Source organism: Mesocricetus auratus, unplaced genomic scaffold (genome assembly GCF_017639785.1).
Source record: "Mesocricetus auratus isolate SY011 unplaced genomic scaffold, BCM_Maur_2.0 Super-Scaffold_100003, whole genome shotgun sequence".
Classification (NCBI taxonomy): domain Eukaryota; kingdom Metazoa; phylum Chordata; class Mammalia; order Rodentia; family Cricetidae; genus Mesocricetus; species Mesocricetus auratus.
Window position 1 is genome coordinate 93,666,730 of NW_024429188.1, and position 19,481 is coordinate 93,686,210.

The window sequence follows — 19,481 nt, forward strand, 5'->3', positions numbered from 1 at the left end:
TTATTAGGTAAATGTATCTTACTAAGTCATAGAAAGCTAAAATTTGTCTTAAGGATTATCAAGAACCATACAATGTTATATTATTTTTAGTCATAAATGTACAATGAAAATATTGGGTTTCTTTCTATGAGTTCTGATTTTTATTTAATCAATTTTTCATTTATCTTACCTACCAAGCATTGTTTGCCTTCCCTCCTCTCCTCCTATTCCCTCCCTCTGCCTCCCTCTGACCCCCTCTTTCACTCCTCATGTGTCACCATTAAGAAGGTAGAAGGCCTCTCATAGGCTTCAACAAAACATGGCACATCAATTTGAAGTACAAACCAGCTTCTGTTCCTTAATAAAGGCTGGGCCAGGTAATCCAACATGGGGAACGGGTTCCCAAAATCAGGTAAGGGCCAGGGACAAGTCTTGATCTCACTGTTAGGAGCCTTAAAAACTGACCAAGCTGTACAACTGTCACACACATGCAGAGGGCTTTGGTTGGTCCCATGCAGACTCCCTAGCTGTCATTCTAGAGTCTGTGAGCTCCCAGGATTTCAGGTCAGCTGTTTATGTGGGTTGCCCCAACATGACCTTGACCTTCATGGTTCCTCCAATCCTTTCTTCCTTTTTTGCTCAGCTATGTTCATAGCAGCATTACTCACAATAGCCAGAACCTGGAAACAACCTATATCCTCCTCAACTGAAGAATGGATGAAGAAAATGTTGCACATTTGCCAAATGGAGTATTACTCAATTATAAAAAACAATGACAATGTGAAATTTGGAGGCAAATGGATGGGACTAGAAAAAAAGTTATCCTGAGTGAGGTAACTCAGACTGAGAAAGACTTATGTAATATTTTATACAACTAACAGGCTCTACATTTTACAAGTTAGAAACAGACTTTTTTCTGAAACCAGAAGATGTTCAGAAATGGTTTTCCTATTTCACACTATAATTCTCAGAAACAAAGAAGGATGCTTTTCTTCTGTTTTATTGGGAGTGTATCTTGTGTGTTTATTTTATATCATTTCTACTCTAAAATCAATCTGATGATGTTTTAAGAGACAATAAAAGCCAAAACTATACAGCATTGATTTATCTCTCAGTGACAGCATTGCGAGAAGAAGCATTTACTGTAATTTGTCAGTAATTTATAAGAGTGGTAGTTGGGGCCCAAGACATAAGGAGTTTCTTGTTTTATCAAACTAATAACTTCTCCATTTTAAAGAAAGTATAATTCTTGGTAAGTTAATTGCTCACTCTGGAATTATCATCAGGCAAGGCTTGAGGGATGTAATGAGAACAGGAACCCTTCAGAATTTTAGAGAAGAAACTTTAATGAAAAATTGCTGAATCTTTCATGTCTAATAGGATTTGTCACAGCTTCCACATTTTAGATCTCATTTGGTTTTCCATTCCTTGAATGATATGTCATGTACATACAATAATAATATCAAGTAATTTGCTTTTATTAATTAAGGTGGTTGGGATAGACATTTTACTTATAATGTTAAGAAATTGGAGGCAGAATCAGGAGGATCATTGTGAATTTAAGAGCTGTTTAGGCTACATAATGAGTTCTTACTTCAAAATTACTAAAACAAACAAGATCGTATTTGAAAATCAGGTTCAAAGTTAACAGTCTGAAATAGCAATGCATAAACTGACCCTCAAATCCCTTTCATCCACTGTGTTACCTAAGGTAAAGATACAACAGCAAGAATTCACAGGTCACTAGTTTAAAAAATAAGAACCAAATATTTTCAACTAAGCTATGTATTATATTGAGTCCCAAAAGCAACGAATGAGAAAATGAGTATGCTAGTAATACTCTAAGTACTTGATAATTTGTTTGTTATACAAGTAACTTTTACCAGAAAGAAATTTATCAATTTATGAAAATATAGAGAATAATGATAAAGAGAAATACATCTCCACCCACACCCCTGTTTTAGTTTGTTAATTGTAGTGTCACTGGTATTTGGGGAAATGAGTTAAATTGAAGAAGAAGAGATTAAAGGCTTTATAAAACTTAATGAATAAGCAACTAAAAATATCACATACTTACTTTGCTGTAATGGCCAATCATAAAATGTACCTGTAAAAATAAAAATGCAATTTCAATTTCCCTGATCTTTTATGTTTATATTATCAAAAATGAAAGAGCAGTTTTAAAATTTTATATCACAAAGGTCAGTTGAGGAAGAACAGGCTTTCACAACTTTCATTATAAGTATTTCTTCACTTTTATAAAGGTGATTAAAACTGAAATTAGGAGTGATATGTGATATTTTTCATCTCTGTAGCTTAACTGTCCATATTGTTCTTCCCCATGGCATTGTAGCTATGTGGGTAAGGAAATGATCACGGCATGCTAGTGGGAAGAAAACGCTAATGTTTGCCAAGGTTCCTGTCCAGTTTATCACTTCCAGATCTACCTAGTACATTTTACTTCATTAACCAATGGTCGAATGCTTAACAAGTTCCTTCCAAGTCAGGGAAAATCACTCCTTATCACTGCAGAGCTGAGTTGGAGCAACTTATTGCCATAAGAGATTACTAAGATGTTTGACAAACGAACGTATCATGATTCATTCTTTCCTGTCAGGTAAAATTTAGTGGAATTAGGATTGACATCGAAGGCATTTCTGAAAAGGTCATGATCTTATCACATCACTTAGATCAAGCACTATAAGGATCTGTTTCAAAATGGTTGGGAAATTTTATAATTCTAGACAACTTGGATAAGACATTTGGAGGTCCCACCTACCACAGTACAGCATTGAATTTGTTGGAGAGCTAGAGGGCATAATGTTGACAGGGCTACTAACTTAAATAAGATTAGATTAGAAGGCAAATTAGTGCTTATATTATACTCTGAGTAGTTAGAGAAAAGATTGGTAAGTGAATCACCATTTATTTTATATACATTGTCTCACAATACCATCATTGCCCTGCACATTTCCAGTGTCCTATCTTAGATGAAAAATTATTCTTCCACAGGCACTATCCATATTACACCAAATCAAGTGATACCATATCAATATTCTTTGACCTAAATTCTCCCCAAATTGATCTCTGTAAGGGGTAGTGATTTCAGTTTGACAGGCTTTGGAGGGCCTAGAAAACAAGGCTCTAGATACATTTGTGAATGATTATTCAACCCCTGGACATGATTTTAAGGAATTATAATAAGTTTATTGAAGTGGTAAGCCCATTCTAAGAGTCAGCAGCACCATTCGATAGGCTGCAATCCTGGATTATATAAAAAGTGAAAGTGAGTTGAGCACAAGCATTCATCGTGCTGTGCTTCCTGATTGTGGCTACACTCTGACAGGTTGTTTCAGATTCCTGCCCCCTTAACTTCCTGTCACAATGCATTGTGACCTTGAAATATGAGCACAAGTAAACTCTCCTTAACTTGCTTTATGACAGTATTTTATCGGAATAACAGGAAAAGAAGCCAATGGCTCATTGCAGCACTAGACAGCTCCAGCCAGATGAGTTCTATCCCCAGCACCAGTGTACTCCACTGCTCTTTTTCTCTTTATCATTGATACCTCTCTCACATGAACCATTTCATTTCTTCTTACTACTCCATGGAACTTGTCTCTCATATTCTACCAGTCCATTTCCTGCATTGGTTCTGATTTAATCAGTTTTCAGTTTTCTACATTCCAACAGTATAGATTCCTTGTACTAATTAGCTCTATAAGAAAACAAAGTTTCATCAGACTTATCTTACACTCTAAGTATTATTATTTCACTAGTTTTCCCTTCTTCTTTTTCATATTTCCCCATCATGTAGGCAAATCCAACACATCATCTCCCACTAAAGGTCAAATTTATTTAGAAGGCATTTACTTATTTCTTCAAAAATGATGAGAGATACCATTTATATTATAGTACTGTAGATGACCATCATACAACACTTGAACCTTTTAATTCCATCATGGTTCAATTAGTTATCAACTTGACAAAACCTAGAATCACTTAGGAATGAAGTCTCACTGAGAGATTGTCTGTATTAGATTGACTGTGCACTTGTTTTGTAAAGCATTTTCTTAACTTGGTTGATTATAATAGGGAGAGCTATCATATCTGTGGACAGCATCATTTCATAGGATAGAACTGTATTGGAAGTGAGTTGAGTACCAATGTGCATACATTCATAATTTTCTTCTTTGGACTGTGGATGCAATGAGATCAGCTGCCTCAAGTTCATGAAGCCTTGACTTTGCCACTACAATGAATTATAACGTGGAATTATGAGATATAGTAAGTTCTTTCTCCCTTCAGTTGCTTGTGTCAGAGTATTTTTCACAACAGTAAAACGGAACTAAGGAAAATCATGTATTTTCCTTTATTTTCCATATGTATTTAAGTTCCAAAATTTCTCCCTTCTCTTTCCTCCCTCTTCACACTTCCATATACCTCTCCCTTCTCTCTTTGAAATGCATGGCCTCTTTTATCATTAATTGTTATGGCATGCATATACACATTGGCATAGACATATTCATCCCTAAGTATAGACTGTTAAGAACATATAATATTACTTATATGTATGTTTTCAGGGCTGATCATTGACTGGCATTGGACAGCCAATTGCTATGTTTTTGAGATAGAACGGACATAAAATTCACTCCTTTGGAATCTATAATTTAATTATATTTTACATAATTTATTGAATTGTTCCACAATCATCACAAATCAATTTTAGAAACTTTGTGCTACTCCCAAAACATTCCTTTGCTCATCTGTATAACTTTATATCCCTGATCTCATTGCAGGCAACCACCAACCTGATTGCTGGTTTATACATTGTTTTTTGTCAAAGCATTCCACATGAATGGGATTGTAAGGACCCCTTTTATATTTAGATATTTTTCGCTTAGCATAAGGTTTTTAAAAACAATTATTATTTGCTCATGGAAAAACAATTACAGAATATTTGACTATGTGTTGAAGGATTATTCCCAACATTATCACACTATTTTTGAAATGCAGAAATATATGGGTCAAAGATGGTGGATTCTATCTGGAGAATAAGTATCTTGGTGATGAAATCTTTGGAGGCTTGATTTTTCCTTGTCCCTCCTTTCTGCTTCCTGCCTCCTGACTGCCATGTCAAATGCAGTTATATTATACTGTACTTCTAACATCATGTACTACAAAAATCAAAGCCCCAGAAAAGGAAACCATGAGCCAAAATAAATCATTCTTTCATTAAGTTATTTTTAGGTATTATTCATAGTAACAAAATTAATACCAGATATTTTAGGTATTAGTAACAATGTTATTATAAATATTTGGATACAAGTTTTGGTGCAAACATGTGCTTTTGCATATATATAGAAGTACTTTTGGAATCATTTATTCACATGGTAAATTTTTGTTGAAATTTCTTTCATATCAAAAAAGCATACCCCAGAAATATTTCCTTAACTCCATAGTTTACAGAATTCCCATACACCCACACAGTAAGTAATTCTTACAGATCTATTTCTTTAAGATCATTCTAGGATCATAAGTTGAATTTTTGCTAAAATTTGTAATTTGCCACATGACCATTAAGTTTCTTATCTATATCATATTATTTGAAAATAAATATCTGCTGGAGACAAAGCTCCAAAATGCTATAATGTGTTAGGCCCCTCTGTATGAAATTCACCAATATATAATCAGGTTTAACACATCTTTAATCTCAAAACTTGGCAGTTAGAGGTAAGATAAGAAGTTGATGGCTGCCATTTGCTACATAAGAATTTGAAGCCAACCTGAAATATATTAAATATTATATGTATATATGTATTTTGTTCTACAACTAAACTATAAGCAATTAAAATTAATGACTATTTTAGACATATTTTGAAATCTTAGTCCCAAAATGTACTGTAGAAAAAGAATTCAATTTCTTTTCATTAACAAGAAAGTAATTTATTGTGACTATTATAAATCCATAATAATGGTTTTTTATGCTTAGTCTTTTCTTTTAGTGTCAACCAACTACCAGAAGCTCCATTCTACAGTCAGATTATCCCATAACAACTTGTATTTTATCTGGAATTTTTCCAGAAATATGTATCTGAATTTTATGTTGTAGACCCTTAATCTTTTTATTGTGACTGAATTTTGAATTTCCCTACACATTTTAAGATAATTACATCAGACCTACTCTTTCCAGATTGCTTTAAAGATACTTATTTAAGGAAAATGCTGTGTGTCTTTATTTTGGATTCTGTTGACCAACACAGTATCAAATGAGTATATTTTATTATACACTTCTAGTATTTGAAGCAACACATAGTATTTTACAGTGATGTGTTCTTGTTCTAGGAGAGTAGTGTCTGCCTTCAGTCTATGTGCAAAGGCTACTACTATTGTCTTATGTGTCTTTGGAAATACTGTTGTTCAGTTTAGGCTTCATCTTCTTTTCTGCAATATTTACAGGGTTAGTACAAGAAGATTTCAGTATTTTATCTTGCTTCTGAATCATCGTTTTAGTGTGCTTACTATACGTCCTCAGTTCTTTATTTAGTAGTTTTCATACTCATTTTGTCTGGATGACAGTAATATGCCTCCAAAAGACTCTTACTGCCTTCCTGGATTCTTTACATTATATAATTGCACAATAGCTTTGCTGCCTTTGTCATATTCATCATACTTAAATTTTCATAAGAATTCTTTGTGTCTGAAACCTTCCTTCATAGGACTATCTGCTACCTGGGATTCACTCCTTTGGATTTACCTGTATCAGCTTTTTTTATGTTATTAAGTATATAATTTCATTTTCTGCCAGGCATTTTTATCATTAGGAAAAAAAACATGATAGAAACTTGACTTATGTATATTAAGTACTGTCATATTTCAAAATCTATGGAGCATTCTCTCCATTAAACTGATAGGAAGGTAAGCATGAAATTTGATAATCAGGTAAATTATTGAAAAAAAGTGAAGTTCCCTATAATTTTCTTTTAGAAAATATATTTAATAATTATTTCATTTTTAAAATAACATTTTACCATATATAATCTTAAAAGTACCTGAAGTAGTATGTTTTTATTAATTTCAAAATAATTTAAATAACATTTATACACTTAATAATAGATCTTGTTACCATGGAACCATAATTTTTTTTAGCTTCAAGCATTGATTCTTCAGCAATTATGCCCTTAGCCCTAATGTTTCATTAACAGATTTCTATATGAATGTAATTATTTGGATGAGAATATTAAAAACATTTCCTAGTTGCAAATATCACTTGTATTGAAAGAAAAGCAAAGAATGAAGGAACTGTAATAAAAATCTTAAAGACAGAATATGGTTCGGTGACTGAATCAATATGAAGCAAAATGTTTTGTCATCTGCAAGAACACTTGGGATTAAGAAGGTATGTTCTCTGATCCTCCAACCTAATAGTACCTCTCCTTCTATCTTTAACCTAAATTTCATGCAGTAAATGCTCTGTGGGGACAGTAAAATGTATTAGTGAGCAGGGATTGGGTAAATCCCTTGAAATTATTTTTTCCTTGGGAAACAGAACAAGGATATTATTAGTGGTTTAATAATCTGCCAATACTATGACTATAAATCAACTGCAGTAATATTGCTTGTGTCTGGGCTCTCATTATAGTACATCTGGACTTGAACCAGCAGTATTGATCATATTCTTTGTGTTCTGGATGACTGCTTCAGAGTAGTACTTACTAATTAAAATGTGATAGCTAGCCTAAGTGTAGAAACAGATGGAGAGATACAATGTCTCCATATTTGGATTACTCTCATTGAATGGAATATCATAAATGTGTTATCTTAACAAATACCAATGAAGGAAAGAAGCAATGAGGGGAGGACTTGGAACATGATGTCAGAGGATGCATACAGAGTTATGTTGGCAATTACAAGGGAATTGAAGTCGATGACTAGCTACTGATTCTGGAGGGAGAAGATGCAGGGAAATAGCAGAAGTGGAAGTCTTTCACAAAGAAGTTTCAGATGTACACTTAGTATCAGGAAGTCCTAACAAGTTTTCTGATCTCCAAATTGTTAAATAGTTAGGAGGAAGCAGAACAATACTATGAACCCAATTCAGTCCTTTGAAGTAGGAATATCATTTCAACATTTGCAAACTACATATAACAAACGCGATGTTTTCTCAGAGAGTCATCAGGCGAAATCCTATAACAGCGCCTTCAAACTTGTTATTAAACCTCTGAATTTCAGTTGCTTAATTCATAATTATTGTGAATAACTCCAGGGATTATATAGTGTTTAACATACTAAAATAGATCCTTAATAAACAGGGGTTATTATAATCATAATTAATTATTTAGTAAGAAAATGTGTGCTTTTCATACACCATACCTCATTACTGACTGATTATTTGTAGGAGTTTATCTTGTTTGTAGCTTTCTTTTGTCAAACTTATTGTATATCTTTTGGTAGCTACAGCTGTAAATGAAATCTATTGTAATGATGGTAAACATTACAGAGATAAGAGATAATTGAAAGGCACAGAAAATAAATGTATTTGCCTCATATTTAATATGTTAGTATTTTGCCTAGGGATATGAGCCTTGACATTAAATTGTTTACCATATATTGTTAATGAGTTTGTGTGTTCTAAATGCTTAATAAGTATTCATACCTATGATTGTAACAATTTTGACTGTTTTATGTATGTTAATGTATTTATTACTCACAGTATAAGTAGGAGACATTATTTTTCACATTTTGTTGGTGGATAATTTAACACTTAATCCTTCAATGAAATATTAATGAGACACAATTAATAAATGTTAACATCAGGATTGAAATCTGTCTCTAAAACCTACTCTCTTAAAACACCTTACTAAAATGATCTTTCATGTGAATCATCAGTCAATCAATCAAGTACAGACAAAATGCTTAACATGCTGTGGATGGAATAATAAATGAGCTTATCAAGAAAAGGTGTGAATAAAATAGATAATAAATTAATCTAAAATAAAAAATTAAATTCCGTGTTTCATTCATAAAAAGGGAATCACAGTGAAAAAGCAATGGAGGAAGAGATGAATGTATTACCTTTCCTGGTAGCCTCTGAGTATGTTATTTTCATATCCATTTATCAAAGTCTTGAGAAAGAAGTTTCTTCAATATAATATGCTGGTCATATTAGAGCAATATATTTGAAGGACACATTCTTAGAACTTACAATGAAAATCTATCTGTATATTACAAGTATTTTTGATAAAAATACACACTTTATATTGAATTATTTTTCACCTTGCTCAAATTTCATTTCTAATGGTTACTTATTCTGTGACACCAACATTTCTCAGGTACCTTCTTTTCATTGTGAGAATAAGTTCTTGACTACATTATTTCTCCATTGTCCTATCCAATTCAAACAGGCTTCAATAAAATCCCATTATGTCATTTTCATAGGAAGCAGAAAAGAAAACATCATAAAGAGGAAATGATAAAAACAAGATGTATTGCTCATTGGAGACTTTCCCTAGAAGCTCTCTCTGTAGTAGGCAGCTGTGCACTCACATCTGTTTCAGGACAACATGGAAGGAATTATGTATTTGTTATATTACTGCTTTTTAAATCCCCTGACCTACTGTCAAATATTCTGTTTATACAGGATTGTATGTGTGATAACCTGCCTGTGGTTGAAATGAACACAAAGGTCATTACCACTATCCTGTCTCACACATTTGAAATTAAGATAACTGAATGCCCTAGATCTGCTGTTTACTATTGTGCTTCACTTAGACACCCTAGCATCATACTAGTCAGTGTTGAAGTCATGAAACAGTGCACTATCTCTTGAGATAGTTAACATGAATCATCCTTATGCTGGAAAAAATAGCATTGGTCAGATCATGTGTCCCTATTTAAAGGTCAGAAAATAGGTCACAGTAGCCATGGCCTTATTGCCTGCTAGCCTACATTCTGGTTCTACACAGACTTCAGAAAAAGCTGTCTGGATCAATCTTTTCTTTGTCATCTTGTCACTATTTTTTTACAAGAAGAATAGAGGTGACAAATGGAATTATCAAACCTATCCATGAATCGACAGATTTCCTTTTTATAATGTTCATGGGTGTTATAAATGGATGTTAAAGTAAAGTTTAAAACAATCCAGAATGCAGGAGGACTGTACATCAAAATTGGTCCTCCTCTTTTTGTCTCACCCTCCTTTCCCTTTCCCCATATTTACATTCTTTCATTTTTATAGCTCTGGCTACCAGGTTATTTGACTTCTCATGCTGAAGCTGCCTACTTGTCAATTCAAAGATTCTTTATTGAGCTTTGCTAGGTTCTGGTACATAAAACTTGGTCCCTAAGTGTGACTTGCTTATTGTCTCCTGAGAAATAATTCTTTTCTATGTATCTTACGTACTTAGAGTACCAGCTAAGCTGATACTTCTGTCTGTCCCTCAGGTAGAATTAATTTTTAAAGTATCTTTTTTATTGAAAGCAACAGTATTTCTTTAGAAATTCTTTTGTTTTCCCATATGTAATAGTAATAATGATAATAATCTCTACAATTTCCAGCTAACTATACACTAGGCAATAAATGAAAGATTTTCATACACGTTTTGCTTCTTATTAACAACTGAATCTCAGAGTGGTAAAATCACTTGGCTAAGGCCCCACAATTATCTGTTAGCTGTAATGAAATGCATCTGACCCCAAGTTACACATTCGCTATCTTTTCTCATGATAGATTCTGTGTCTTAACTTGAAATGGAAGCCATTGTATATGGCTGAGGATTGCTCCATCCATCTAGATGAAAACTATGAGGATAGCAGAAAAGTAATTAGAAACGGATAAGCAATCAAGAGCAAGTTGTGACACATTTGTCAAAGGGAAAGAATTGTAGAACTGTGAATCAATCTTTTGATATTCCCACATGCAAATGGAGCCTCAATTTCTTATTGGATGTGCTTTCTGTGTTCTTTGCATATTTAAGTTCTCTGTGTGTTTGGGCAACTGTAACTTGATACTTGTTTCCAAAAACACTATCTCCCAGCCTAAAATAACCAATTAGGAACCAGAAATAGTAACCTTGAAGTTTTGGGAGTTCTGTGAACTCTCCTTGATTAATATATCATATATCATATATATATATAAATTTTAACACAGTGAATGATGAAATATTCAGAACAAAAACGTCCTACTCAAATGTTACCTGAAATCACATATGCAATATGATTATCAATATACACATATCATTGTATCATAATAGATTTGTCACAATGCTGTTAGAGATTCTATATGACCATCACTTGGATTTTAACACTTACAGTATACTAATTATTTTACATGTTTATCCAAAATTTTATTATTTGTTTATTTAAGAAACTTTAATGACATTCATGGGTCTTTATACATATTGTTATTTACTCTTCTGCAAGATTATGATATGATCATTTATGCCCTTTCAAAAACCTAACTGTGAGAGGTCCTGCCTTATAACTCTTTCAGAAGGAATTTACTTTGAATACCTATGAATATTATTGGCCAGAAATAAATTGATTTTGATTTGCTTTTGTCAAATGTTCATTTTCTTTGTACGTTTCTTTCCAGTAACTTATCCAGATCTTTGCCCCTTTCCTTAAGGGATATTCACTTCTTATCAATATATAAAAGATATTTATATATTAAAAACACTAGGTCTTTGATAAACTCCTATTTTTTTAAGAATCTTATTTGACTTTTCATTCAGCTATTAATCCTTTCTTATTAAGAAAACAGTCTTGTTGCAAATTACAATCAAGCATCACTCCTTTTTGTGGTTTCTTTTCTATGCTTATTATTAGACAGTGCCTTCTTAGCTTGAATTCAACTCAAAAGTTCAACTCATTCTATTACAAACATTTCAACTGTTAATTCTTAATTAAGACAAAATTTTATTTGGCTACATAGTAGCTAAGTACTATGAATTGAAATTCTGTTGTATATTCCAACATTACAAACCAGTTATTCAAGAATTATTTATCAATCCTTGTTGTTCATCATACTTCTATTGTAATACAATACTTTTCAAAGTTATTTGATTACTTTTACTTATCTATTCTTATACATTTTTCCAGTTAATAAATTTTTACATATTTTGTTAATGCTTCTGAAACATTTTTAATATATAAAATCTGTTTTTTCTTCCAAAAATCTTTAGAAGTCAGCTTTTAAAAGAGAATTTTCTTTAGTGTACACAAAATGTATAAAATAGTTTAGGATGTCATTTGCCTATAAGTCAGGTAAACAGAAAAACACTGAAATATTTTAAAAGATTCACAGTCTACAAAGAATACTCTATATCTTTATTCAAAATTTATTTGTTGATTCTTAAGGAAAGTATTTTTAAGAAAATATAAGCTATGCATTTTTGTTAAAATTTCTCTTACATTTTAAAGCTATTTATTTAATATGTTGTCAATATTTTCTCACATTTATAGCTTCTAGCTGGTTATTGCTTGAGAATCAACAGAGAAGTGAAGCATAACCCCTAGGGACAATATTAGCAGGCTTTTAATGAAACAGCAAGAAGAAACATCTATTGTCATTTAGCAAACATCTATGCTGGAAGTTGCCTTCCGTAGACTCGAAGAGTTATGATATTACACACTACCCATAAAACTCTGAGAAATTTAAGGCTATGTTCTTATTCAAAAGTCATCATTCTCAGATGAGAGAGAAACAATTTGTCAAGACCCTGGAAAAAGAAAGCAGCGATCATTCAAGTCAAAGAATGGGAACAAAACAATGATTCTGATTAAATTTTCAAAAGAAAATTTTCAGCTTCAATTGTGTTTGGCAAGTCTAAATCCCAAAAGAAATTTCAGAGGAGATATTATATGTCCTTGAAAAGCACGTTTATAATGAAAATGCTGACAGAACTTAGAAGAGAAAATGCAGTAACACAAACACTTCTAATTTCACTTATGTGTAAAATATCAGAATGTGGATATACACAGGCAGAGCCTATAAACGAATAACCATTTTACTAAAAATCATTGAGTTAGTTATCAAATTCAATATCCATTATTTCCTTTACCTTAGGCTACAGAAATTGTATAATTTGCATAAGATTCAAATTATGTAAATCATATATTCAATATCTTATACAGGAAACTAAATATAGATAACAAGATGATATATTCATAATTCTTCAATAATTATGTTATCTATGAACAAACATACATACCAGCTAGTTTTTACAGAATTCTGTTGATATAGTTCATCTAAAATATATTGAATGCTTTAGAAATTCATGAACATTATCAGTAACAAATTAAAAAATTTTACCTAGGAAACAGTCACATTTAGATAATAATCAATGTGAAACACTAGAAAATCCTTATTAAGTGTGATCTGAAGTTGTAGATGAGAGACTAGCTAAAACATGAGGTTATACTACTTTTCTAAGCCATTAATCAGCTTTTCCTGGTCATTTGTAATCTTCCAGCAGCTTCTATGAAGATTATAGAGATTAAAATAAAGAAGTAGAAATAGAAGGAAAGCCTGGAGCATTCCTTTTAAAGTGCTCAAATAAAACATGAAAGTCCTACACGGAAAAAGATATATCCGAGTCACAGAAGAACTAGGTAAAAAGTTCCTACTGGCCAAATCTCAAACAAAAAGAAGTACAGTTGATAGATAGAGTTGAATTTATGTTAGGAAAGTGTTTGTTGTCCATTTACATATTTTGAACAAGAGTTAAAATTTTCCTTTAGCTTCCCTGTAACATCTAAATTTACTACATTTTCCAAATGTTTTAAAAAATAATACTTCACTGGTATTTTAATTAACATAGAAATAAAATGATTCCTATATACATATTGCTATACCCACAGATCAGTATATCTATCAATCCGTAGCATAGAAACTTCTTGTAGTAGATGGTAATTAATCAAGAAAAAAGGATTTTTCTAAACAGAGGAAATGATGATTTCAAGAAAATAATAGCACAATGTTTAAAATATTCATTGGTTCATATAGATATAAGCGAATGAGGAAGAAATATATGAATGGGGAATAGAAAATTTTTCCATGAATTAGTCCAAATAATGCATGTAAATATAATTCCTCTAAGGAGATGAAGTGGAATAAAGTTCTCTTTAAGTGTAAAGTACATACAATATTTCCTTGCAAAGAGTTCCTCATAGAAAAGGAGGAAAAGAATGAGTCTCTTCATTGTAGAGAATAAGGAAAATCCTAATTCTGTCAGGTGATGCAAGGACAGCATTGATAATGGCATGTTGATATTATTGATACTTAATAGAAAAATATATAAAAGACATTTTATAGACTCCTATGACTTTTCTCCCTCAAAATTCAACAACTTAGTTTAGTCATAAGAGAACACAGACAAATCCAACTGAGGTACATTCTCCAAAGTTCTATCCAATGTTCCTCCAAAGTAATTAAACTGCCAAATCATTAAAATGAAGACATTATTGTATTTAAGAAAAGCCTAAGGAGACAAGACAAACAACTATAATGTGCTATCCTGAAGGATGTGCTACAATGTAGAAAAATGATAGTGGATATGGGAAAATTCATAAACTATGGATTTAATGAATAAGGATATATTAATATTGATGTATTAATTGAGACAAATATACCATAATCATACAATATCCTAATAATGAAGGAATCAATGCAAATGAGTATAGCTAATCTCTTTACTGTTTAAAATATTTTATGTATTGTTTGAGACGTTCACATGAAAAATAAGATCATATTTATTCTTCTCCACCAATTCCTTCCAGATACATTCCCATGTCACTCCCCTCTCAACTTTAGTGTCTCTATTAAAAAGAAGAGCAAAAGAAAGCAGAGAGCCTGATGTGTCTTGGCAACTTCTCCTTAGTGCTGAGATTGTCTGGCTGAGTGTGGAGAGCTATTGTTCATGTTCTTATAGTCTTTATGAGTTCATAGGTGTATCTGTTATCTTGTGTTTGGAAAATATTATTTTTTGAAGCCATCATTTCCTCTGTTTAGCAAAATTTTTGTTTCTTGATTGATTACCATCTAGTTAATACAAGAAATTTCTATGCTACAGATTGATAGATATACTGATCTGTGGGTATAGCAATATGTATATAAGAGTCATTTTATTTCTATGTTAATTAAAATACCAGTGAAGCATTATTTTTTAAATTATTTTGAAAATGTAGTAAATTTAGGTGTTACAGGGAAGCTAAGGGAAAATTTGAACTCTTGCTCAAAAATATGTCAATGGACAACAAACACTTTTCTGACATAAAATCAACTCTACCTAAATATCAATACTGTAACATATCTCATTATAATAGGAAGTGAAACATCTCAAGTGAAATCATAGCTTAAAATACCAGTACAGAGGAAAACATTGATTAATACAATTCTTTCTCATCACTAGTTACATAACAAGATCTCAATAACATTATAAATTAACACGAAGATCAGTTGCTTTAGTTATTTTTAAATTATATGCTTAAAAAAGGATCACAGTGCTGAATAGAGATTTTGATTTAAAATCTGTGATATGAGATGTAGATGATAATCATAGGATTTAAACTTTAACATATGATCCACTGTTTCTGTGCTGGCCTTGAATTCACTATATTTATTGTATAGTTTAAGATGACCTTGAACTTCTTTTTTATTATCATTTTTTATTTTAATTTTAAATAGCTTGTTTTACATGTCAGTCCCAGTTCCCTCTCCCTCCCCTCCTCCCACACTCCTCTTCCCCCCCACCCTCCCACCCTATCATCATCCTCTGTCCACCTTCCCAGTGCAAGGAAACAATCTCAGTGTTTTGTGGATGCTAAGCAAAAAGTCTTACACAACTGAACTAAATCTCAGCCCTTAAGTATAAGATTTTAATATTCATAGAATCTCCATGAGAAAACCATTGAAAATTTGTTGTTGTGGGTGTGAAAAAGTTTTAAAGACCACATCAACATACTTTTGAGATCAGAGTTGAGTTACTTGCATGTTTTTCTCCAAGTTGTCAGTTTAAACCAATTATTTTGAAAAACTTAATTTCCCCAAATCTCTTGGAGTTACCTATACTCATATTATGTTAAAATTTCTGCTTTTTTATACTATTTGTTATTGACTTGGATGGATGGATCATGAGGACCTGAAGTTAGATCCCCAGCACCCCGATTAAAAAAAGTGCATTGTGCATGTGCTGGTGATCTTGTCTCTCAAAATGTAGAACTGAGAGGGCCTTCTGGCACTTCCTAATAGATTATCTTGAAGAGTCCCTGAATCAATGAACCTCAGATTCATTGAGAAGACCATGCCTCAAAATAAAGTGCTAGAGAAAGAGTGGTAGAGCATGATATAGAAAGACATCCAACATTGACCTCTGGCCTTCAACAGCATGTTCACATATGCATTTATCCTCCACAGAACACATAGACCCACATATACCATACATACATGCAAAAACTAACAACACAAAAGATTATTGGTTTAGGAACACCTAATATGGTTCATTGTTATACATCTGTACTTACTCCAAACCAGGTGCTTAAAATTAAATATAGAAGATATGAAGAGTTTCCTTTAATAATAGAATATATTATTTAACAAAGGCATAGTGAATATATTACTGTGTACTATATGACTTGGCATATGGTGAGCAATCATAATTTAATTATTATATAACGAATGAAATAAACATTAAGTGGGCAATTTTTTACAGTATTTGGTTTACAAATTCATAATTAAGCCATATGCCTTGGCTTACATTTTGTCAATGATTCCACTTTAAAAGTTTTGAGACAAATAGAATTCAAGACAATATTTTAGATGCTGTAAAAATAAAGTCAAATGGGAGGAGATTCAGAGGGGTAGGACATCTGGCGAAGATTTCATTCAGCCGTCTTCCTTTGGGTGTTTCTCCCATGCGGGGAGCACAGAGAAGGACATTTAAGAATGTATCCAAAAGGAGGTACATCAAGATACTCTAGATTGTGGATGTATGTGTGTGTGTGTATGAAGAGTCACATTATTATTATTATTATTATTATTAGTAGTAGTAGTAGTAATTATCAGTATTTTCAGATATTCCCTACTTTTCTTTCAGTGGATGCCTTTCTCATATATCAAATAGAAGCAAGGTATTAGTGATCCAGTATTTACCTTATAATGTCCAGGTCATCACACTTTCAAGTTTTCTGCAATGCTATTTATATTTTGAAGTTTCTAAACTTTGTAGCTTCAAATTATGTTTGACTATCTCAAATGAAACCTGTACTATTTATTTATCATTTTTCCATTTGTTCATTTAGAAATATTTGTGGGATAGCCACAGCATATAAGGCTTTGCACTTAACTTGAGAGAGCAAATTGTTGAAGTCAGGATAGTGAGTTGCTGTTGTCAATTATCCAGAGAATCATGAAAATTACAGGATTTTATGCTACTTAGGGATGGACAGAACAGAGTCATATGAAAACAAAATTTCAACTAGGTATGGTGGAAGAGCACTATAATTAGAATGCAGTTACTAATTCTAGGTTAACTGAGTAGATGCAGCCATATGGACAGGAGAGTGTTCAAGATATGAAAGTAGATGTTGGGGTCATGTAACAGTAACATCATTAGAAGAAGGGTGGGTAAAGATATCAAAACATGATAGATTAGGAAGGCTTTGTTCACTGTGCTAAGCACTTTAAATTTAATCTGCAAATAATGAAGAGCTGGGACAAAAAAAGATGATATAATCTTGCCGTGAATTGCTTTGGTTATACTGTGGAGAATGCCCTGGCAGATTGAAGAGCAAATCTGAAGACAGTGATAGTTAACAGATGATAGATGACAGCCTGTAGAAAGAAAGTGTAAAGAAAAAAGATAAAGGAAAAAAACATTTGCAAAACAGGTATACTATTGTAAAAACAAGAGGAAATGGAAAAAGAAAGTTTGATCATGTGACCATATTTGACAGAGATGACAAAAAAATGAGTTCTCACTGAATGAGTCACATCCTCCCAGTGAAACTAGGAGGCTTACTTATGTTCTGTGAAGCAAGATGACACAGTCAACAACAGTGATTAGGTAGAAAAGGAAAGTAAGCTAATTATGGAGGAACACCAAAACATGCCTAAAGCCCATGTATATTTGGACAGCATAAACTATAATATAGACAAATAATGGGATGATTTGTGGGTTAAATGTGTTTAGTTAATGATGCCAGAGATTACGAAGAGCTAATCTAGGGAGCATACAAACATAGATAGGAAGCTGGTCCAAATAGACAGAAAAGAAAAAAAAAAGCAATTTCTAGATGAAAAGAACCAGTTTACTGCACATTTTCAATATGGGTTTACACCAGCAAGACTCCAACTCAATATGGGTTTATACAATCACCAAATGTACTGAAATAAAACAGAAAAGAAAAATGAATTCTTATTATCTGTGTTGGTTTGAATAGGTATGGCATCCATAGACTAATGTGTATGAATGCTTGGCCCATAGGGAGAGGTACTGTGAGGAGGTATGACCTTATTGGAATAGATGTGTCCTTGTTGGAGGAAGTATGCCACAGTGAGGGTAGGTTTTGAGGTATCATGTATTTCAGTTATGCCCAGTGTGACACACAGTCTCCTTTTGCTGTGCCTACATATCCAGATATAGAACTCTCAGCTCCTTCTCCAGCATCATGTCTGCCTGCATGCTGCCATGTCCTGACATGATGATAATGGACTAAACCTCCAAAACTAAGTTACTCCCAATTAAAATTCTTTCCTTTATAAGGGTTGCTGTGACTATGGTATCTCTTCACAGCAACAGAAATCCTAACTAAAACACTATCCAACATGGAGCTCTATAATTGAAGCCACAAATTCTGTTTCAGATAAGAAATTGAAGAGTTGTAGTTATTTGGACAATACATGGTTAAATGTATTTTGCTTTTATTCTTTATTGGAATAAACATATACCACTTTCTGCTAATAGAAAGATACCTCATAAAGAAATCCAAATAAATTTACCAGTTGTTGAAGTTTTATTTTCCATGCATATATAAATGATTTTAATCAAAATATATAGCAAAACATGATTTTAATCAAAATATATAGCAAAATATTCTAGAAAGGGCAACTCCAATAATCTACAAAACAAGATGTTTATACTTAATAGCTTCTCAATTAAAGGATCCCAACAGACAGAAATTATTCAATCAAGAAAAAAATTCTTCTCCTCCACCTCCTCCTCTTCCTCCTCCTCCTCCTTGTTCTTCTGTTATTATTATTATTATTGATTTAACTTTTCAGTTAAAGCTTTGCAGACTTTATAGCAGACCAAATGTTGCAGAACTAATTCAACATTACAATACTTCCCAAACTATAAATGGAAACAATATAAAAAATCCAAAGACATGTTAAAAGAAATGAAATATGAAATGAGAAACAGCACTCCCTAGGGAAGTAAAATTCAAAAGCAAATGCAATATCAAAGAATATATATGTGTATATATATATATATGTGTATGTGTGT

General features: G+C 32.3%; 1 protein-coding gene across 4 annotated transcripts in view; it reads right to left on the reverse strand.

Moving 5' to 3' along the window:
• Nucleotides 1-19,481, reverse strand: part of Tenm1 (teneurin transmembrane protein 1) — a 789,988-nt gene that overhangs the window by 660,627 nt on the left and 109,880 nt on the right. For 3 of the 4 annotated variants that reach the window (XM_040744568.1, XM_040744567.1, XM_040744565.1), the window contains exon 3: nt 2,057-2,086. The exons of the other annotated variant lie outside the window; for it this stretch is intronic. The gene's annotated coding sequence lies outside the window, so the exon portion shown is untranslated. The remainder of the gene's footprint in view (nt 1-2,056; nt 2,087-19,481) is intronic. 4 annotated transcript variants of the gene reach the window in all.